Source organism: Pinus tabuliformis, chromosome 5_2, assembly GCF_031772625.1.
Source record: "Pinus tabuliformis cultivar Carrire ecotype Pingquan chromosome 5_2, CPIR1, whole genome shotgun sequence".
NCBI classification, from domain to species: domain Eukaryota; kingdom Viridiplantae; phylum Streptophyta; class Pinopsida; order Pinales; family Pinaceae; genus Pinus; species Pinus tabuliformis.
In genome coordinates this window covers 646,821,362-646,844,857 of record NC_142306.1, presented here as the reverse complement: position 1 = coordinate 646,844,857, position 23,496 = coordinate 646,821,362, and the positions used below count along the sequence as shown (strand labels likewise).

General features: G+C 41.1%; 1 pseudogene across 1 annotated transcript in view; it reads right to left on the bottom strand.

Annotated features, from left to right (window-relative positions):
• Nucleotides 1-525: 525 nt before the first annotated feature.
• The window catches only part of LOC149160699 (uncharacterized), a 43,798-nt pseudogene continuing 20,827 nt past the window's right edge, over nt 526-23,496 (bottom strand). The window contains exons 3-7 of the transcript XR_016261468.1: nt 8,430-8,534; nt 2,705-3,196; nt 2,342-2,603; nt 832-1,041; nt 526-592 (exon numbers count right to left, since the gene is read on the bottom strand). The product of XR_016261468.1 is annotated as an uncharacterized LOC149160699 (transcript). The remainder of the gene's footprint in view (nt 593-831; nt 1,042-2,341; nt 2,604-2,704; nt 3,197-8,429; nt 8,535-23,496) is intronic.

The window sequence follows — 23,496 nt, the reverse complement described above, 5'->3', positions numbered from 1 at the left end:
CATATAAAAAAAATGATTTTTGATGATGGCCCTTTAACGACCCTCATTATTGATACATATATATGGATGAATATTGATCATCACCATTCCCCATGAATATTAGGGCATGATGGAATCAAACCACCAACCACCTACTTGTAAAGCAAGTGCTCTTCAATTGAGGTAACACCCTTCAAAGAATTAGACTTTGAAACTTTATAAATTCTAAAAATTTAATTAAATTATAAAATAATAAAATCACAAGGGAAACTATAGATACTAAACAACAATTATAAATTTATACACGATGCAAATTCCAATAGAATCCAATTAAAGTATTCTGCTAAGACACCATACTCCATGAATATAGCACTAGGATATCATAAATTTTCAACAGAAAACTTATTATCTATGTAAAGCAGTTGATATACCAACTGAACACAATATATCAGAATTGCAATCAACATCTTGACCGCCCTTCCCAACACCCTACCCCCGCCACTCCAACTATTGTAGTCATAATCAAGATTCTAATATAAGTTCACATTATTCTTCTTCTTTAGGTTCCTCCAACCATTTCACAAAAGGTTCCAGTGACTTCACAAAGGTTTGCCTGAAATTCCCAAAATCACATTAGATCTTATTTTCACCTTGACAAAACTCAAACTATAGGAACAATATTAGCTTTATGAAATCCCAAAAGTTGCTTAATCAAGAATTTCAATTCTCATTTTAAGTTCAAAACTCTCTAAATCATACAATTAGATTTGTCTAAACCTAAATTAATTGCATTTATTCATAACAAGAAGGTAAAAAAAAACAAAGAATAAAAAAATTTCAGGTTGCTAATACCCGCCCTTTGGGTTACTGCCTTTGCAAAAACCACATAAGAATAGTATCTTTAGCAAGAAATTCCTCGTCATAGAGAGATCTCATAATTTTAGGAAACAATTTCATGAGTATAGCATCCTCATAACATTGAATTTGAATCTTGTACATTATCTCCAATTGTAGTTTTGCAATTGTACATAAATTGTCAAGGCGTTTTTCCCGTCTCTTAACCTCATAATTCAACAAAGTAGAGAATAATTTTAGTAAAATATGTAAGCTTCATACAATTTCCAAAAAAATCATGTACAAAACTTCTAATAACTGAATTGTTAAGACTCGAAATAAAATAACCAGAAAACTAATGAATTCCAAATGCCAACCAAAAAACAAAATATGTTGTCATTTTACATGCAAAAGGAAAATATCCATGTCAGATGGATAAGTACATTATGGTAACCCAGTGGGTTAGCTCAATTGATTTGAATCAACTAGCTTTAAGGCAGAGAGGTCATGGGTTCAAGTCTCACAAAGTCCCTCTGGGTTAGGAGTACAACATATACACCAACAACATTTACCATGGTTTCCATTCATAGGAATGTGAGGAATCCCCTCAAGGATTTCCCCAAGGAAAATTTCCATGGGAAAAAAAGTACATGCTCGATGGAAAGCCATGGATACAAACATTGCATGTATAACTAATCCCCACATACTACATACAAGCAATGCAATTTAAAGATAGTAATTCCCTCGTACCAAAGGAGATAGCTCTTGACATTAAATGCACGCTTTGACTGTCAAGTTTGATCCTTGTAGCACCTTTGATGGAAAATTGAATTAACATCCAATATAGCACAAGCATGAACAAATTATTGACTTGTGAATTCCAAGTTTGATAAAATGAAAACACATCAACGAAAGACTTTAAAAAGTGTATCATATGTTAGAAAAGCTAGTGTAACCATATTTATGGCCAAGAAAAGACATTCACACTTTACATTGAATGAAACCTTCATGGAAACACAGGTTGAAGGATTCAATACTGCATTTGTATATATTCTGTAATTAATTTCCAAAAAAAATAATCTACTGAATTGATAGTTTGATAACAATATTTATATATACATCAATAAAACAAAACAAACATGTGCAAGAAGAAAAAACATGATATCCAGAGCAAAAAATAAAGTATCCACAATTGCATTAGATTTTAACAAATGTTGTCTATGAAATTGAAACATTCTATTTTCTCACGCACATCAATGAAAGGATCAAAGTGTGTAACAAAACATGATTCTTAAAAGTAGCAAAATGCAAGTCGTGGGGATGACACTTAAAACAATTATCCATGGACCCATTTTCCCATTAGATTCTAATATTGACTAAAAGTTGTAAACATATTAAAAACTTAACAAGAAGAAAATACTTTTCAAAATTTAGTAAAAATCCATAAAATTGTTAATGATATGATGAGGCATAACACATACGGTAAAAACAAAGAATAGTACATGGTCAGAAAAGATTAAATACTAACTTGATGCAACACCAAATTTGAATTTTTGTTTTTTGTTTTTTTCCATACCACTACAACATCCATAATAACATCCCATAAGATACGCACTACTTCAATATCAGGTAACTTTGACTCTTTATGGCACTGCTTTACAGTTTCAATGACTTTTGAAATATCAACATTCTCTGCAATCAAAGTTGTTAATGCACTCTTCATGTCCTTCAATTTCACATCAAACATTTTCTTTTCATTATATTTGACAAGAGCATCCAAACCCTCCTTACTGCCACACAAAAAGTAAAAAAGACATATGTTAGTAACAATCGACAACAAAAACATGTGACTTTAAGTAGATAGTTTGGTTCCAACAAAAAATCTTCCCACCTGAAGTGTTTTGCAAAAGCTTCAGTGGTGTGTTTTTGTATTGAGAACAAATCAAGAAGATTATCTTCTATATTCCCTCACTTCAACAATGCTATGAGATCATCAAGGTTGTTTTCAACCAGATACTCCTTGAAAAAATTTGTGATGAATGAAAGCACAATCCCCTTGGAAACATGGTTGTATTTGAGAAATGGTTGAAAAACAGTTTCTGGTAAAAACCGAGATAATTTTTGAGAGAGTGAGTGTTGTAAAAATTTCAAGTTTTTTCCTTTCATTGTCCTCAAAAAGCTCAAGGGACTGCAAAAACCTTCACATTACATTTTCAAGATTCTTGATGAGGAAAGGCCTCCTGTGAAGTATCTTATGTATATTCAGAGCATATGGCAAGATATTTTTCCTTACAAGTTCACAATTCAAAACGGCATAAGGATGTCGATCCCCTTCTTCAAGTTTTATGGTACCCGATTGTTTGTGACCTCCAATGAAGACCACCTATCAATGAACATTAGCATTAATATCTTATTATAATTTTACAAAAAATAACTTCATCGAACAACTAATAGCTAAATTGATGATTAATTATAGTTCAGGACCATACCATGCATATTTAGTGTGGGACATCTATATTTCAAATGTAAGCATATAATTCAAGATTGAGGTAAAAATGTCTCAACCTGCCTCTTTTGAGAAATGAGGGCCAAGGAAGAGGGAAAACATGGCATGCCACAAATCAAAGCCCAAGGAAGAGGGAAAGCATTACATGCCACAAATCAAAGCCTCTACCTATCATCAACCAACCCAAAACCCTCCCCATCAAACCTATGTTGTAAATTCTCTAGACCCTAGTTTAAGGGCCACATTTCCAACACTCTAAAACTTTTTATGGAAACAACCTACACCAATTCAACTCTAAATATGAACATGCAGAGGAAACTCATACTCTTCTTTGAAGAACAAAATAATGACTCAAGGGCACAAAACCTATTCCTTCCATCATTAAAAACAATAGAACCCTTTTTTTCCCTTGCTACAATCATTGGTTTGGGTAAAGTTGATACCTTCAAGTTTCATGCACATAAGAGCAGAAGCACAATGTAGCATTAAAATGTTGAACAAGAATAAGAACATAATATTATGTTTAGCATTCTGGAAAGCAATAACACACCTACAACTTCTTAAAAGCATCGGGAAGAAGAAATATGCTTAACGGTGATTCCATCCTCAAAAGAAAAAGTAATTGAGTTAATCATTATTCACTCTACCTTACAAGACCATAGGAAAATATCAACACAACATTTATCATTATAACTGGAGTAGAAGAAAATGAGAGTGCATGCAAATCTAAGGATGTACCTTGCCCTTTCAAGGTTTTTGAATTCTACCAAAGTAGAGTTGTGTCTTTTCTTTTCTTCTTAGAGTCCAGTTTCTAGGTCCTTACATTCCCTCTCAAGAACACATGCCTGAATTTGAATTCTTAATACCAACCTCTTACATGTAGCTTAGCTTTAAATTGTTTCTCAAGTATATTCACATTTCATATTAACAATCTAAGGAAGATTGTAGATATGTTCATTCAGCTATTTCATGCCTTAGTCATATGTAAAGGAATCACCCATATTTTTATCCTTTGAGTCCATGCCCAATGGGTAGGCATTAGGCTCGATCTCTTCATTTTTCCTGTACCACAACACTTGTTTTGCTAAAGTTTCCCTTCATTTCACCTTGAGCCCTTATTTCCTAAGCTTTAGCAATCCTTCCTTAGGAAATCCCCCCTTGAGTTGGAGAAGAAATGACCTAAAAAGTGAAGAGAGTTGGGGTGAGCTGACATCAACCTCCCTCTTAGTTTCCCATAGGGTAGTACCAAAATTTTGGACTTTAACATTAAAGTGTGCTAGTTTGTGAGGTAGCAGATACTGTGCTGAGATTCACAAGAGACAAAGAGGGAGAGAAACTAATGGAACCAAACAAGTAATTCTAATTATGTGCTGAGAACAAAATAAACTAGCACCAGGAGAGCCCAACTCTTGAAGATAAATTAACCAATAGGGATACAACCATAGACAGAGAAATAATTTAAGTACAAGTGAACTCAAAAGATAAAGAAACCAATGAACAAAACAAAGCACAACACGAAGGGTGCCCTTAAACAAATTAATTAAATAAGAATACAAAAAGGATTACATAATGATGATTTTTTTTTCCCTTTGGAAAAATCGTAATTTTATTCATGAGACAAAATTACATGTTGTAGATGCTAAATAGCATATGCATATGAGTTGTTCCTGTTTTCACAGGATACAAAAAAAAAAAAAAAAAAAAAAATTACAGTTGTGCCTATTCTTTTCTACCTTTCTTCTTTTCCACTTTTCGCCAACCTCCAGTGTTGGGAGTGGATGTTACAATGGCCAGCTGATTTTCATTTGGATTTATGGGGTATTCTTTGTCTGAGTCAGAGCCTTCTGATCCGTGAGCTCGTTTGCTTCCACTTACTTCCATTTGGGTCTCTTGTTGCTGTGGGAGGTTGCAGAGATTGGTGGGGTGTTTCTCTTCCTTTTGTGTGTTGTTCTGGCCCTTTTGAGCATCTGATTCTGCTTTGTTTTCTGTTGTTTCTGCTATTTCTGCTTCTTCTTCTAGGGGGTTTGTATACTGCCAACCTTTTGGCTTTTTCTGTTGCTTCTTATTCCATTTGGGGTCTTTTTTGGCCAGTGGGCAGGCACTATGGAGGTGGCTTGTTTGTAAACATCCACGACATCGAAAAGTTGTATTTTCGTAGTCTAATGGTTGGGTCCACTGTGAGTTGTTGAAATTCAATGTGATATTGTCTGGTAATCCCTGGCTGAGATCTACTTCAACACATATCCTGGCAAAAGTAAATATTCCCCTTGTAAGTCTGTCGTCATCAATCTTTAGGAATTTTCCCAAGGAGTTCCCAATGGCAATTAATACATTATGATGCCAAAAGTGTAATGGGAGGTTATGCATCCTGACCCAAACTGGCATTTTTGATACCACCATAGTGTTGGCATCGAAATCTGGGAACCAAGGGGTCATGAAGAGCCCAACATTGCCCCAGAACCATGGTCCCTTATTAAGGATATGTTCCCGTTCTTGTGTTGTGTTGAATCTGACTATGAAAAACCCCTTGGGACATAGATATATTTCACAATTTGGTGACCATGCAACATATATCCATTGGTGCAAAACATCAGATTTTGGCCAAAAGCCATTAAATCTACATATAACTGCATTGTTATAGAGATCTGAATATAAGCCATTTACCTCAGGCATTGAGACTGTGAGGACAAGATTCTCAGGTTTTTGTTCCACGATGTAGGGCCCTGGTAGATCGACCATTGTTGCTGGTTTGGTTTGTGTTTTTGCCTTTCCTTTGACTGCATCTTTAAAAGAGCCTGTGCTTCTTGTGCTGGTTCCAGAACATCCACCCCGCAGACGCAGATTGATTATGATAGTCGAATCTTTTACGATGCCATAATCCTGAAGCGTATGGTTATCCTGCAGGTTGTGTCCTGAATAAATTAGATTTTGACTGCTTGCTGGTATACCGTGGTGAAATTGTATTTCTTGCCTTAAGTCTTGAATCCTCATCCCCTTCCGGAGCCTCCAGCAGAGATGACTACCTTCCAACGTTTTGATGAAGATCTGTATCGAGTCTGCCTCTGTAGCGTGCCTGGCATTGCCCTTTGTCAGATGCCCGCCTGCGCATTCCATGAGGCCTCCCAGGTAGGGCTTTGCCCATCCCAGTGTTGTGTCTATGCAAATCTTATCATCAATGAGATCCTGTTCACGGTTTGGCAACCAATCTGGCTCTATTTTACGCATGGTTGTTGTCGTGTCAGTAATGGGAAGGGGCTCCAACAGGCATAGTGGTGATAGTTTTGAAAATAGAGGACGCAGATGGATACCCCAGGCACACTTCTGCTGTGCCTAGTCCATCAGAAAGAATTTTCTTTTATCATTTGTCGTAGAGCCATCGAGCCGGTAGAAGACAGGGAGAAAATGGTTGTGGTCGACCGGATCTGGCCAGTACATGGGTCGATCTATCGTCTGGCTGCCCTGATTAAAGATCCCCTGTTCAGATCTATAAAAAAACACCTCGTTTCAGAAAGGGAGAGGTCGTCCATGTCCATTGTGGAAGCCCCATATCCTCTTCTACATCTGGCTTCCCAATATGGCTCTCTTTTACGCATTAACGGAAGCCCCATACCCTCTTCTACATTGCCATGACCATCGAGGAGGGTTCCCCTTTACCCTTTATCCTAGGGTCTGCTAGTTGATGGAAAGCAATGGAAATAGTTTTGTAGACAGCCAGATCTGGCCAACGCAAGTGCTGATCCTCCATCGAGCTGCCCGTAGCAAAGATCCCCAGTCTAGATCTGCAAGGAGAGCCTTGTTTCAGGTAGGGAAAGGTCATCCATGCCCGATGTGTGGGTCGCTCTGCCTTTGTTGTTTCAACTCCGGGTGCACAGTGCCACCAAATGATTGGCAGCATTACTACCTTGTCCTGCATGTCTTCTGTTATTTCGCGTACTCCATTGTAGCCCAGAATGGTGGCCTGGAGGGCGGTGTTAGCATGTTCATCAGTTGTAGGTATCCTTGCAGTTCTTTGGTCTCCAGGTTTGATTATCCTCCTCGCTGACTCTGGTGTGAAGCCCCAAGCACCAAAGCCAATGCATAGCAGCCCGTAGGTGCTTTGTAGGCCGTCTTCTGGAGCAGAGCGGATCCATATCAGTAGTCTGGTTGAAAAAACAGGGTGTCTGTCGTTTTTGTGCTCTTTTAGGTATTCGGTGAGGTCTTTCATTCGTTTCCATGGAGAGACCTGGAGGAGCAAGCCTATCCCCTCCACCAGGATAGCTAGGACTGACCTGTGGCAAAAGGAAAAGTTGCCATGGGTTGCTGTATTGCGATCTATCAGTGTGTCAGCGGCCTGCTTTGCGCCTGAAAGTTGACAAACCCTAGCAATACACGCCATCGAGCTTTCTCTCTAATTTTCTCTCCTACATAATGATGAATTACAAAATTACAAATGAGTGATGTGTATTTATTCACAGCTCAAGAGTAGGGTGCTTTCCCCAAGAGGGGTTATGAGCCTATATACACAAGGCTAGCCTTAGCCAAACCTAGATATAGAATAATGACTATTATACAAGGTCAATTATGGCCGAAAGTGAGTCTTACACAATTTTCAAAAAACTTTCACACATTTCTTACATGGGAAAACTATTTTGTTCTCATAAGAAAATAACTCACTACTGAAAATCAACAAACTAAAGTGCAAAACTCAACAACTCAAATAATTTAACTGAAAAAAATAAGTAAGAATCAAATATGCATAGTTTAGTTGGATATAAATCTTCCCTGAAACATGTCATAAAGATCTTGTGCAAAGGCTTTAATGTTTATTTACCTTAGAAAATCAACAAATTAGACATCAACACCCTAAAGAAAACAAGAAGCATATTTGTACTGAAATCATTTTAAGCCCATAAAGGCCAACACAATTAAGCCAGTTTAAAGGAAAATGGTTGATTTATTGCTACCTAAATTAGGGATTTTGCACTAAGCTATGACCAATGATATTGGATTATGGATTCTATGCACAAATCTAAAAAGTAAGATGATGCTGACTTAAGATATAATGGATCCAAGCATTCATATTAAATTAATACAATCAAAGTTGTTTAAATATCACTGAAGAATTCCTTACCTGGATAATAAATATTGTAAGACCAACCGATTTGCATATGTCAATGTTATGTTCTATAAACTCTTTAATATTTTCAAACTCTCCAGTTGGATCATCCGAAATGTCCTACAATACAAAAGGGAGACAGATTAGATAATATTCGTATGAATGTGTTATTGAAAAATTTACAATAATTTTGCAACTGTAAGTCTTCCTAAAGAACCTCACCTTTTCCCAGTTATGGTTAAATAATATGTCTCCTACCAAATCCACTTCCACTAAAATGATAAGGACTACGAGGGTGGAATACTATGTTCAAGTGAAGGACAACAAACATTATAATTAGACCAAAATCAAAATGAAGTATTTAGCATCATCCATCCTGACCTCTCAGACTTAATTTTCTATTACAATAGTATGAATATAAATATCTTGAGGCTTAAGCAATAAAATATAAAGGATTTGTTTAGAAGTAAATGTTCTCTAATTTGTGGGGTTGAAACCAATTTTTTCAGTATGCACCAAGATGAAAATATTGCACACAGATTGAAAACACATGATACATATCAAAGGCAGAACCCATGGTAATCTCCACAACAACATGACCAATACAAGTAATCACACACATAATAATGCCGATTCCAAGACATGTGTAGATAAACCTGCCACGAAACAGTGGAGTACATCAGTTTTAACCTGGGTAACAATTTGATATCTTATTATCAGTATGCTGACAAAAAACCTTTTTCTACTATGTTTCAACACATATAACAAAATAAAATTAGTATATGATTCTACACATACTTGAAGTTGAATAATCCTATTTGCAATTGACTAGTTTTTTGCAAATACATGGACAAGTAACTCTCAGGGGTTTGGAATTACTTATTCCATCTTCTCATTTTTATAGATTCATGAAGTCTCTCCCATGCAAGCAGATATGTTATATGATGCTCTTAAGGTAGAGCACAATTTCAGTTCTGTTTCAATTGATTTCTTTCTATTCACTGGAATGAAGTATCTCTACCTAATAAAGAGTAGAGATCTCTACTTAATGAAGGAATATAAGAATTTATTTAACTCAAAAAATCTTAATAAAATGGGTTACTTACATATCTAGAAGTTAAACACTTTCTGTTATAAACCAGTTGCTTACATAACCAGCTCGTAATGAGAGCCCAATTGTAATTCTACTTTTGTTGCATAGTGATCTAATATCATCCTACATCTTAATATTTTTCCATTTTCATTAATTGTACACACAAAAGTACATATATAATAGTACCATACAAATTAGCCCAAACTCGTCATAACCTGGGACTGACATGCACCTCAAGATTGCATATATTAAGTTTGATATATGCATCCTATAGCTTGTGCATGTCAGATTAAGATTTAGATGGGTTGGGCTAGTGTCCTTATTCAATGCACTGCTACACAAAGAGTTGATGAACCACCCCCACGTTCACCTGGGTAGTAGAATGCATTGTGCTTCCCTCAGTGCAAAAGTATAGAAGCAAAACTCAAGCATACAATTTTTTTTTTTTGGGCAGTGATCAAATTTCCATCATCATTAGGGGAATTTTGAGGTCTAAAATCAGCCTCCTAAGAAAAATGTACAACCAAAATAAACTTTATAAGAACCAATATGATTCAAGATGATGATGTCAACCATGGGGGATGATTCACCATTTTTGGAGTAAAAAAAGTAGAAAGATTAAAAAATAATAAAATAATAAAACTACTTTTTCAACTCGTATTTTCAACTTATCTCCCTAAGGTTTTACTCAAATTTCACGCAGGAGTACTCATTGGATGAAAAATTTAATTCCTCATCCAAGGAGTACTCATGTTGTATACTTTTGATGGACCATGCTACATGAAAAATGAGAAATACATGAAAAAACGTGATTGCAATCACATTTTTCATGTATTTCTCATTTTTCGTGTAGCAGGGTCCATCAAAAGTATGCAACATGGGTACTCCTTGGATGAGGAATCAAATTCTACATCCAACGAGTGTTGTCGCTCGAAATTTGAGTAAACCCATAGGGAGATAAGTTGAAAATACGAGTTGAAAAAATAGTTTTTTTCTTTTTTCCCTCTAAAATTTGATGATGTAATATAATCTTATTTTATTATTTCCACTATTATTTTATAATTTCCTTAGGAGACCCATTTTAGACCTCAAAACTCCCCTAACGACTTAATCCTAATGCATATTCTCTCCAATGATGACAAAATAACTATGAGATTATACACTGAGAGTAACACTCAATTATGGAGGAGTCAGGCTTAGCATTACTCTTAAATTCAAGGTATTGTTGGCCTAGATCTGAAGTTTCAGGCAAGCATTTCAAAGACTATTAGAGACTGCAACATATAAGATTAGTTTGGATCAATAAAGGAAGTGTAGAGGATGGATCTATGCTTCCAAAGAAGCAAATTGCATCCACTACAACATTCATGTCAAGTAAACCAAACAACCCAAATTTCCTCTTGGCAAATTTTGAAGCTACAGGAGTAAGGATGAATCTAATTGCTACATTTGATGTGTTCATGTTTGATCCTTGGTTGAAATCTGCCATAAAAGAAAAAATAATGGATTGAATGGACAAAGTTTAGGGTCTGCCACATCTTCATATGTTAATGCTTCTTGTTGCGATATATAAAAATCGTTTATATTTCTGGTGTAAGGCTAATGGGGAGCTTGCTATAAAACAACATCATCTCTGTGGTAAAATATGTGATGTCATGGATTGCTCCATCAAAATATAGCAACCAACAAGTACCCTAAGGTGCACACAGATGAATAATTAAGAAGATCGTTGTCTATGAGTGCTGATATGGAGGTCTGGGACAAAATTATACATGCAAAATACCTTTTTGTTTAGCAGATCAAGAACTAAAAAGGAAAATATGTGATTATATATACATGTGTGATAGTATTTGGAGCAAGGCCGACCTACCTAAGAGTTTGTTGACAATTTGCTGGAGTTAAACTATAATTGTTCTTAACGTTATTGAACAAATAAAGTGGGGTTGGATTTTCAATACAAAATATAAACTGATAGGAACATGGTCGACTTGTGAAAGTGTAAAAATTGGTATGGTTTGAAGGGACCGATCCCTTTGAAAAGTCTTAAATGTGGCAATGAAACCTGAGCAACTCGTTTTAGAACCCCTTTAGGCATCCATCTTAGGAAATAGTGTAGGATGTAATACTTCAGAATAATTTTTGTAGCACTAATGTGAACACTTGTATGGTGACATGGGGTTGGAGTTGGCCTGTCAAGGCACATTGATCTACTTTGAGATTACTTCCTTTTTTGAAGGAAGGGACAACCCTTTAAGTGTCCACTTTGGAGCTTCTCGCGGGTGATGCCTTGGATGCTTTGGAGTACAATGCCCACTTTAGAGGATATGATTTGATGTTTAGTTTCCACTGAAGACACTTTAGAGGCTAGATGGTGCACCAAAACCCCTTGTTCTGAATAGGGCCACACTTTCCTCTCCTCCCCTTTCATCACTTATGGAGGTTGAAACCGTGGGCACTTTGGAACACTCCAATGGCTCAATTCTGCCAAGAAAAACCATGCCAATGCAATAGGTGATTGTAATCTTGATTGATTAATATGGATGAAAAGATACAGTCATAGAACAATGGAACAATGGACTGAAATATAATTGGAAACCTTTCATGTTGTTTAACTCAAAGGTTGAAGACACATAGCTTTCTTCTTGAGCCATATAGCAGAGTTGCAATATGGGCAATACAATAACTTTGTAGAGCATGGGAAACCCCTTTGTGTTTATGAATATCTCGACAATGGAACTCTCCATGATATGTTACACTTTGTAGATGACAGTGGTAAGAGATTGACCTGGAACTCTTAAGTGAGGGTTACACTATTAGTTTTTGGTAGCATCGGAAGTGCTCTAGCCTTGAAAATTGGTGGAGAGGCCAAGGCACATGATTTATAAAGAACCCAGAAACCGTTTGATGAAATTCCTACCGAATTGTATTTTATTAAAATAATTGATATTTTTAATGGAGTTCCTAAGTTTAAACTTAGGGAAATTAAAATATTAATGGGTATTAATCAAATTAAGGGTGAGAATGATCTAGAAGGCGGATCAAGTCATGTTTTAATCTTAGCTATTGATTAGAGACTTAATCTCGGTCGTTGAAGACTCAATGGGAAAAGTATAAGATGGAGGCTTGGGGTTCATTTGGAAACACACATAGAGGGAGAGAATCGATCTAGAATTCAATTTCTAGGGCTAGGAAGCTGAGAAATTAGAACTAAGTGATCATTCAGCAACAGAGGGGTAGTGAGAATATGGGAGAAGGACTTTCCAGAGAATACTGATAGAGAGGTGGAGAGAGCTTGCAGAGAGGCAGTGCAATAGCCAAGAGAGCTGATGCAGAAAAAATGCCTGTCACACAAATCTAGAACTGTCAGAATAGCCAAAACTGCTGGGAACTACCGAAACTGCCAGGAATTGTTGGAACTACTGGGAAATTCTAGAATAGCTAGGAGAGATGACATAGAGGTAACACAGTAGCCAGGAGAGTTGACGCAGAAAAGTTGCATGTCACGTAGAATCCAAAACTACCAGAACTGTCGGGAATTATCGAGAATTGTCGGAACTGCAGGAATAGCTGGGAGAGCTGATGCAAAGGGAAGAGAAGGTGATGCAGGGTTGACGTGGAGCCAAGGCAGAAATAATCGGGGTTAGCCAATCTTGTGCCAAATCAGCCAAAATTTTGCTGGGTGAAGTGAGGTTTAACTCACTCAGATTTTCCGCCAGTATTTTCTTTGTAAAGGATTTCTAGATGAGCATCTTAGATTTGTATTCAGATATTTCTCTTGCATAATAATAAACCCTCAAAGATGTTGCGCAAGTTTTCTCACATTGGGTTTTTCCAGGGACTATTGTGTCCAAAAGTAAGTGTGTCCTATGTATCTTGTTCTTTTCTATATTTTGTGTTTCACAAGATCAAATATTTAATTAGTGTAGGCTATAGAAGTAATTTGCTTCAGTATTAAGAAGAATAACTTGGTTAAGTTATATTAAAAATCAAGTAACTGAAGTAGATTCAAATTTGTTGCAGTAGGGGTTCCTACAGTGTAGGAATTTTCACATGGTATCTAGTGCTGAGCAGTGAGGCCAAAAGCTGCACTTGGCAGCAATTCGAATCCCCTTGAAGGGATTGCGCAGTCCTTGCTGGGAAGCAGATCCATAGAAATCTCTCTCTGAGTGAGACGACAGAGAGGAATGATTTCAAAATAGTGAGCTTACAGAGGTAGAGGGAGTGATGCAGAGCCTTAGTGAAGTGCTTGAAGGGTGCAGTTTCTAGCGGGGCAGAAATCCGATTGAAAAGAACGAAGAGACGTAGAAGTGGATTTTTCTCCTCAGAGAACTTTCCGCCAGAAAGTTTGAATTTCTCACTTATTGAGCAAGCAGTGCTAAGCAATGACTAGAGGAGTCAGTTCGATAGTTGAGTGAGATGGCATTGCATGGGCTTAAAAATCAGGATAGGTTTGTTAGGATATTCTGACAAAAAGGAAATAGTTAAGTATAACTTGGACTAGTGTAGAGTTAGGTAAAGTGTGCTTCTTTACTATGTACTTTTGTAAATTCGTACATGGTATCAGAGCTATTTAACGACCGCATCCACTGGTGATCCAAATCCGAAGCCGGTACAACTGCATCTAACTTTTGTTTCCTAGATTGAGTATTTATGGCTGCTTTTGGGCTAAGAGGACTGCTCTATTGTGTTAGGAGCATCTGTTCTGGTGAGGAACCCCTTTTGTTTCACACGAAAAGGTTTCTGGTAGCCATAACTACGTCATTTTTAAGATCTGGAGGTATACAGTCTTTATTTGAAGTTTTAGTTATTCATCTCTATGTTTATTTCGATTTATTTATCTCTTTGTTTTTTATTATTGGATCTATACCTTTCATTTCTGCGTATGCTCTTTGCCCCACGACTCTGTGCGATCTGGGCAAATTAGAAATAGAAAGGAAGGATTTTTCTCATGCGTATGCTCTTTTCTGTCACACCTTAGTGTGATCTTGGAAAATCAGAAACATTGAGGAAAATATTTAGTTTCTAGTGAAAGCTAACTTCAATCCATAAGGTTTGGTTTTTTTTGCATGTCTATGTTGGGTTGTGTGGTTTTTTATTTTGTAGGTAAAATTATTTTTTTCAAGTAAGCACGCACTCCAATTCTTTAGTGACTAAAAAAAAAAAACCCCTTCCTCTTTTCCAAAATTTACTAACATTTTAAACTAGCTCACTTGGTGTTGGCTTGTTGGGGCCTGACCTAGGTTCAAAGGTGATTTAGCCAAACAAATCCTGGTGCTACTAGCCCTTTCGGCAACAATTCGTGGAGCGCGGACTGAGGTCTCACCCGAAGTAGTATGGGAGGGTGTTAGAACTAAGTTTCCGCACCCTGGAGATGTTTGATGAGTTCAAGTTGTCTGCGGTTCGACCCTGCACGCACGTCGCTACGCGCACTTACCCACACATCACAGCTTGAGATGCTGCCTTAGCGCAGCCCTGCTCGGGGGCCGAACATTGTTAGTACCCAAGTCCTTACTAGTATTCCACTGTTAGTTGATTACCTTAGCCTACTTGTATGCGTTAAGTTATCCTTAGCAACATAAATCATTCCTACAAGTGCGCGCAGTAAATAAACAAGATAATTGAAATTTATATCAAACAGGTAATAACCCAAGAATAGATACATGGAATTAAGATAAAATTTCTCTTTATTATTATCTTCCTCGGTTACAGACTTGACTCCACCCTACGCACTCAGCTGCGGACTACTAGACCTCTGCGCACTCAGCTGCAGAGCCTTCTCCTACTCTACGACCCAAGACACACACAGACACTTAAACTCTTGCACTTCCGTTCTACTTTTTCGTCTATTCCTTCTTAATTATCTTTTACATTTAGAGCCTCACTCTATTTATACAATCCCATTGTCCGTGGACCATGGGTAGGCCGACATTACATTACAAGACTAGGGAGGACAACCCTGTGACTCTATCATACATTTCGTGCTTCGTGCCCGCAATTCGTGGAGTATTTACAACAATATTAAGTCAAAACTTGGGCTTTGAGCCCCAAAACATGCATTGGGGGGATTCCATGCCCAACAGGCCCCCAACACAAATAATGTGAATCGCCCTCGAGTCACTCGGTCGACGCAAAGTCCCTCCAACTGTTCTCGAACTGTGTTGAGATCTGCAACGCACTGAGTTGCTGTTTGCTGTATCTGTTGCATCCTCTGTTCCGAGACCTCTGATTCTAGGGTGCTTCTCTGCATTAATGTGTGCATCCCCTACATGTGTGCAAGCTTTCCTTTGATGTTTGTTGTGATAGTGAAAGCCTCGTTGATCCATGACTGAACGCGTGCTTTGAGAACTGCCTCCTTGTGTCACGCCACATCCACCTGCTCCTTCAGTGCTTTGGCTTGTTGCATCCTCGCAAGCCTCTGGGTGAGGACTACTGTCTGCGTAGTTCCTCGGACACTGTCGTATTGCTGCTGGAGTTCTCGCACTTCTGTCTCCAAGCGCTGGATGTTGGGGTCCTCCTGTAGAGTTGTGAGGACCTCAAGTGCTTGTTCCAACATGCTGGTACAGTCTCACATTGCACCTCCGATTTCCTCTAGTCCCACTATGATAGCACTAGCACATTGTTCTCTGACTTCCGGAGGAGTGGATGGTTGCGCCTTTAACCGTAGCTCGGCGATCTGAAGATTCAACTCTAACTGAACCTTGGTCGTTTCTTCCCTGGCCTCGTGGACTCCTATAGCTAACCTGTGGATCCGCACCTCTACTGGTAAGTTTGCTGGGATGGCTAGCTCCGGGACACGTCGGCAAGCGTCGTCTACCACCTGCACCAACTGTTGATTCTACAACACCAATTCGTCGCACTGCAAACTGAGTTGTTCCATGTTTATCTTTTGTTCGCTGAGAACTTGGATCGTGCGGCTCTCCCTAGCGCGCAGTTCTATCATTATCCCATCCTGTAGCAGATATAGTGTCTCACATGGAAGGGCAGCCAAATTAAGGCCAATGCCTTTGATCATGTTAACTGAAAATCTATCGGCCTCATTCGCTGCTACTAAGGCCCCTTCCGGCAACACTATTGTGTTTTCCATCCATGCGCGCAGCATCTGCTCTGCTGCGGAGGATCCTGCTGGAGGTGGGTGGACAGGGTACCCACTTGATGGGGATGCACTTGTAACTCCTGCAACTGTGCCCTGAGGGCTCCCAACACAGTTTGGTGCTCCTGCATAAAATCCTGAAGAGCCTCATTGGTGACATCGCACACTGTCTCGCTGATGTCATGGAGATCACCCTCGGTTAGGGTGATCGGGTCAATGGCCAACTTCGAGGCCTTGACCTTCTTCCTCGGTCCTGCTCTCTCTATTGTGTGTGGGCGCTTTAACTATGTGGACGCGGTCCTTGGGTCCGTGCTCCCTTCTGCTATTTCTGCTTCCTCTGCCTCCTGCTCCTGCGAGGGCGTTGCTTGACCCTCATCCACCTTCTCGGTCGCTACCTCTGCCTCTTGTGTTGCTGCTACTGCTTCTGCGGCCTTCTTCTACTCAACAGCGTTCTATGTCACTTCTCGCGCTGCCCTTACCTTAGCTGTGGCTATTTCCTTTCACCTTTTCTCGGCCAACTATGTGATGCACAGCTTTGCATCGTCCTTCTTTTTCTGCGCTACCATCCGCTCAAGTTCTGCAAGATCTGGGGCGTGCCATTCCGGAGGCCATGTCTCCAAGACAGTAAAAATGGCATCATCAGTGGCTACAAAAGGTAGCTTCGTCCACTACTTCGCTGGATCCTTACGCGCCCTGATAAAAATGTTGTGCATATCAGCTTTAAAGTCTGCAAAACTCTGCAGACTGTTGTACACCATGGGCAACAGGTGTGGCTTCCGGTTGATCCACATCCGGATGTTCATCTCCATGAGCACCTAGAAGATTTTGGTGTCGCGTATCCATTTCATGTCCTTTGTGGCCTAGAGCAAAGCATACTTCGTGGCCTCCGATAATTCTCTGTTAATGCTGGGGAATTGACTATCCTCCGGTAGTTCCCCCGCTACGAGCAATATGGATAACAACAACCATGCATAGTGGAAGGTTTTACCCTGCTCCTGGGCTTCACGACAATTTTTCAAAAATTCCTCGCAGAGGAATTCAGACCAGTTGAACTGGACCCCCTCTGTGCACTGCTCAGCCAATGCGACAACCGGGACCGGTACCTCATTGGCGCAACACTTCCTCATGACTTTGCTAGCCAGGATTTGGGTTGCTATGCATACCCATTTTTCCTTGATGCTGGAGATGGCGTAGCCCCTCTTCTTCTTCTCCAGCTTGTATTTCATCTTCATGGCTTCTGCAAGGGCCAAATCACTGCCCTTTCCTTCGGCTATGGTCACAGGGTCCTTTCCTTTGCAGGGGAGCCGAGAAATGTAGTGAATGAGGTCTACCGTGATGGGGATAGGCTCCTCCAACCATAGATACCCATCATGCACCAGGCAAAGCAGCTGCCTGATGACGAAAATGGTTATGGGTGCGCGGTGGAAATGTGGCACCCATAATAAGTTCAGCAGCCCGGCCTTTTCCACACTGCGCAGCCACTTCCGCGGCTCTAATGTTGTCACCACCCCCGTAGTGTTCTGCTTCATGAGGTTCCCGGTCTCCAGGTGAGGGAACTTCTCATGGTCAGCGAGGTCCCAATCTTCAAACTTCATGGTTGGCACGCGGCCCAGGTGTGTGCCTTCAAACACAATGTCGTCTGGGAGGAGCGGGGTCTGGAGTGAACTCTTGGTTTCATCCAGGTCCTTCGGCACTTTGGTCTTCCCTTTCCACAGAGGGACATATGCGGGCAATTTTGTTGTAGAGCATGTAGGTTGAATATCCTCCTCCATGCCTTCGTCTTCTTCCTCTGCGATGATCAGGGCCTGCAAATCTTCTTCTTCCTCATCTGTTTCTATTGTGACAGCTTTCCCTTTTTCTACCATCGATAGTTTGCTACGCAACAGGTTCCTCGAGGACACGCGTACTGGAGCCATTGCCTGTTTATCCTTCTTGGGTCTTGGCGTATGCGATGATTTAGGGATCTCTACCACAACCCTGGCACCTTCTGGAACATCCTCCACCATTGGGATCTACGCAGCCTCGCCGACGGTTACCTCTTTAATTCTCAAACCATCCTTAGTTGCGATCATTGTATCTAGGCTATATTTTGTCACTCGTGAACTCAGGGGCTCAATTATCACTTGGCTGTCAATGCTCAATCGCTTAATTCTCAATTGACCAAGTGTTGTTTGTTGAGCAGCCCTTTGTGTTTTATAGCGCCTTTTGAATTCGAATTCGACCGTTCCCCCCAATTCCGGTCCATTAATGCTTTCTTGGTGGCAGATTTTCCCAAATCTTGCCCATAAATTGCGTCTTAAATGCCCGCCGCTTGCTCCATTTGGCCTCAAGTCGCACATCCCATCGTGAATAGTGACCTCAATGGTCACTTTCTAGCCAATCCGTGCGGCAGCGCAGCCCTCCGTTCATGGACGCGGACCCTATGATGCTCTGCTTCTGCGCACATCCCTAATATCGCATAGCTCTCGGGCAGAATAGTTTATAGTCCCGTGCTTCCTTTCAACTGCCTGGAGCGCTAAGATTGTCCTTCCCGCGGCTAGTCATGTGGTCGCACCACCCGTGTGGGACTCCATCCTGTCCTCCACCATGGTTCACAGAGAATCCCCACCTTCCATCATTGTGGTCGGCATCACGCACTTTACTACTTGCAATGCGCTACCTTGGTCACTACGTTTGGCGATATGCGGTCCAAGCCAAGGCAGTAGACTAACCAATTCACGACGATAGTGCTCAGACTTGTCAGTATGATCATACGCATCTTGCCTTATCATCCTAGTTTTCTTGGCGAAAAACTCTTCCTTTATCTCGTCCTCCATCTTTTTGACCTTCATGTCTATCAAAGCGCTTTTCTCTCTTAACCGTACCCTTTCTTTTTCAAGTTCGCAAAGTCTAAGATTTCCCTGTTGGATTTCTTCCTCAAGTCTCATGTGTTCTGTCTCTTGCGGCTGTGTGATTCTTTCTTTTCGGGATTTGCGAACCGTTGTATCTACGGGTGCTACTATGCACAAACTAGGCTTTGCATCCTCCATAGGGATTACAGCCCCTGCTTCATACTTCAACTTCGGAAGTGCTTGCGCGGTCAGGGTTTTGCACATGGTCCTATAATCCCATAGAACTGTTGGTATGCGTAGGTCCCATTCAGTGCATCTCACATGGTGGACCATGTTCAGCACTTTGTACACCTTGTCAAAGGCTTCCCTGCAGATAATATTTGGCGTGCTTGGTCTTATCATACTTCGTCGTTCACGCCCTCGTCTTGCCCGCTCCTGCTTGTTGTTCCTATTTACTATCGTGAGGACAGTGTGCATTCATTCAGGTTGCGTACCATACGCCTGTACCCATTTGGAGAGGTGGGCATGCAGGCTGTTTCATCCATCATACCCAGCTTCCATCCACAACTGAGGCTTTCCAAACCATATAAGCATCACCCTTCTGCATTCGCTCCAGTCCTCAAAATGCTACTGGCGCGTACCCCACCACCTTGTGGGCGTAGCACGTAGTGCCCATTTCAGAGCATCGAACAGCTATTGTTCTGGCACCTCGCTTTCAAATTTGTTCAGGAAATCATCCACCTCACTCAACCCGTCCTACATAGGCAGATCCCTTACCTCTTTTGTTACGCAACGCAGTGATCTTACCATCATGTTGTAATTGAGCGTGGTTACCTCGTGTTACTAGTTCTGCCATTGTTCTATTTCCTCATCCGAACATGAGGTGCAGGAGCTTTTGCACTCCCACGAAATCCTACCATCCATTGTTGGATTCACCCAGTCCTGATCTCGTGCGGTGATTTTGTAGATACAATCTAGGTCGTCATCGCTCTCGTCGTCACACACTGGCTCTGTGTAGCCTAATCCTTCCCCAGGGTCTAAAGGTACCACTACACATAGTGATTTTTTCTCGAAAATCATCTTGCACTTCTTTAGATTTATCACTCCATTCATGTTAGTGGCCCAATCTATTCCTAGTAGCGCAGGATAGGGATTGTTGTCATCGACAATCTCTGTCACTTCAAAATTTGCAAGCGCGCTTACACCTTTGATATCTACCATTATTCCTTGCAATCTTCCCATCGGTAGGATCTTTTGCTGGTTCACCATTCGCAATTATATAGGAGACCATTGCAACGCAGGCCTGCCCATGCGCTCCCATGTCTGCTTTGGCAGTACATTCGTGTCCGATCCTAAATCCAGAATCACTTGATCCATTTCATTTTCCCCGATTTGCGCAGTCAATCTCATCTCCCTTCCTGTTCGCGTTGTGTGATTCCCGAGCTTTCGGACTACACACGGTTCTCTAGACCCAACACACCTAGTGATGAGTTCTTGCAGTCCCTTCACAGCCTTGCTGTCACATAGCAACTTCATGCATGTCTCCAGAAAGGTAGTAAGAATTGATGGGTCCATCTTCGATTCTAGTTTGTCTTTACTACCTGAAGTGGAGGCCTCTGTGAAGCTCTTCCTAGCTTCCATGAATGTCTCCTTCGTGCACTCCAAATCGAACTCTGTTTCCTTTGTAGGAGCCTTGCGAACCCAAGCACTCTCTTCGGGTTGCTTGCCCTTGTCATCTCCTGTCGTAATACCACTTCGGAGCACGATGTTTACATTCAGGTCCTCTTCGCGTGGCTAAGACCTCATCATTTGCAGGTTCTGAGTCGGTGGAGGTTGGAGTGTTCCTTTATCATGCAACCTCGCTATTAGTGTGGGACAGTCCTCCATCTCATGATCAAAATGGGTACAATATAGACATGATGCTCTCGTCAGATTTGTGCAATCGTGGGCATAATGCCGTGGCCCTCCGCAATTGTAATATATTAGCTATCCGCGATCCCTTCCTGGTCCCATTCCACCTCGACCTCGTCTGCACCCTTGAAATCTAGTGTGCACCATCCCTGCATTTTAATCATGGGCTCGCATTTTGGTCTGAACTCTGTAGGTAGGAGTCCGATCCATCATCAATTCATAACTCTACAGGTGCGCTCATCATGGCCTACTTATTTGCAAAAGTTACATAACAATTGTTGGGATGCCTGCATATACTTCTGTAATAAGTGGCAGTTATCTGTAGCATGCTTCCCACTGACAAATCACGCACCATAATGTAGGTGTCGTGCTTGGTCTTGCTTATGCCTCTGGTCTCAATGGCATTGGCCCTCCTCCTGCTAGGTAGTTCGCGAAAACTGGACAATGGTCCTTTTCATGTCCCCGTCCTTTGCACCTTATGCACCATACCTCCTCACGCGCCTCTAGGCGAGTTGTCCTGTCCTGTTTCAAACTCTCCATCTCCAGACACAGGTTTGTCAACTGCGTGTGGATCTGTTGGACTCCCAGGCTAAAATCTTGTATTGGGGTCTTGTGCAGTCTCATTGCGATCTCCAAAGCTTCAGCCTGATTGGATAGCTTTTGCTATGACGGCGCGGTCCTTAAATGCGGCATTAGTGACGCTACAAACCATGCGCGGTGCTGCCCATCTGTCAAGGTCATGTTGGCTTTGCGAATCATACCCTTCAGTCTGTGATATAGCTCCCAGGGGGTCTGGCCCGGAAGCATCGTGATTTCCTTAAACCCGATAATCGACTATGTCTCTGATTTTGGCCTACTAAATTCCCTATTTAGAGCAGCTTGGATATCCGCGATCCCTGTGTTTGGATTGTCATTAGAATACTTAATGTACCATGTCAGTGCGCGATCCTGCAACGCGCTTACCAACGTTGCCTTCTTTATGTTGTCATCTATGACTCCTTGCGTTTCCCGTACAACCTTTACCACGAACCAAAAATGGTCCGAATCTTCGTTCCCTACTCCTTTGAACACCGCAACTTTATTGCGCTCGCCATATTGAACTGTGGTGGTAGCGGAGGTGGTGTGGGCGGAGATGGGGGTGAAGATGGTGAAACTGGTGGTGGGGGTGGTATGCGTGGCATTCGTTGCCTGATCAGACTTATCGCACTTCTTGGTGAGACTTTCACGAGCTCTTCCTCGCTTTCTCGCCGAGGCATGACAAAATCAAGGGGCTAGTTTCTATTTCTGTGCTACCTTCGTTTCTATAGATCTTCCCACTTCACGTAACCCCAAACATCAGTTTATTCACATAACCCACTTTTCACACAGTAAAATTTTAATCCAACTGTTCAAATATTTAACGTACTTACCTCGCGGTCCTTTGAGGAAGCTTCATTCCGCCTCGCTGTAGCTGACTGAAGTATCTACCGTGAACTCAGTGATAAACCCTCCTATAATTCGATCGAGCCATTGGTCCACAGAGCACACTCTTATCTTCCGATGCTTCTAGTCTGTGCACCAACTCTAGAGTCCACACAATTGGTTTGTCGAGCCTACACCTTCCTTGACTGTCTGCTAGCTTCGTGATCCTCTCGTGCAACCCAAAGGGGAAGGATGTAAAGAAAATTTCATGGATTTCCCTATATAAGTAGTGCTCTAACCATTGTTCCTTCGATACTCACGGATTCTTGTTTTCCTGCACCGCGAACTCGTGAATCTTTCTGTCTAGCCACTCTTCAATTTCTTTCTTTGTCTGATTCCAGTGACATGACATCAGACATCCCTTATGCAGATCCTGGTCTCGGCAATGGAACCATTTGTTGGCTTGTTGAGGCCTGACCCAAGTTCAGAGGTGATTTAGCCAAACAAATCCCGGTACTACTGGCCCTTTTGGCAACATTCCGCTGAGCGCGGACTGAGGTCTCACCCGAAGTAGTATGGGAGGGTGCTAGAACCAGCTTTCTGCACCCTGGAGATGTCTGATGAGTAGAAGTGGTTCGTGGTTCGACCCTACGCACACATCGCTACGTGCACTTACCCGTACCTCGCAGCGTGAGATGCTGCCTTCGCGAAACCGTACTCGGAGGCTGAACGATATTAGTACCCAAGTCCTTACTA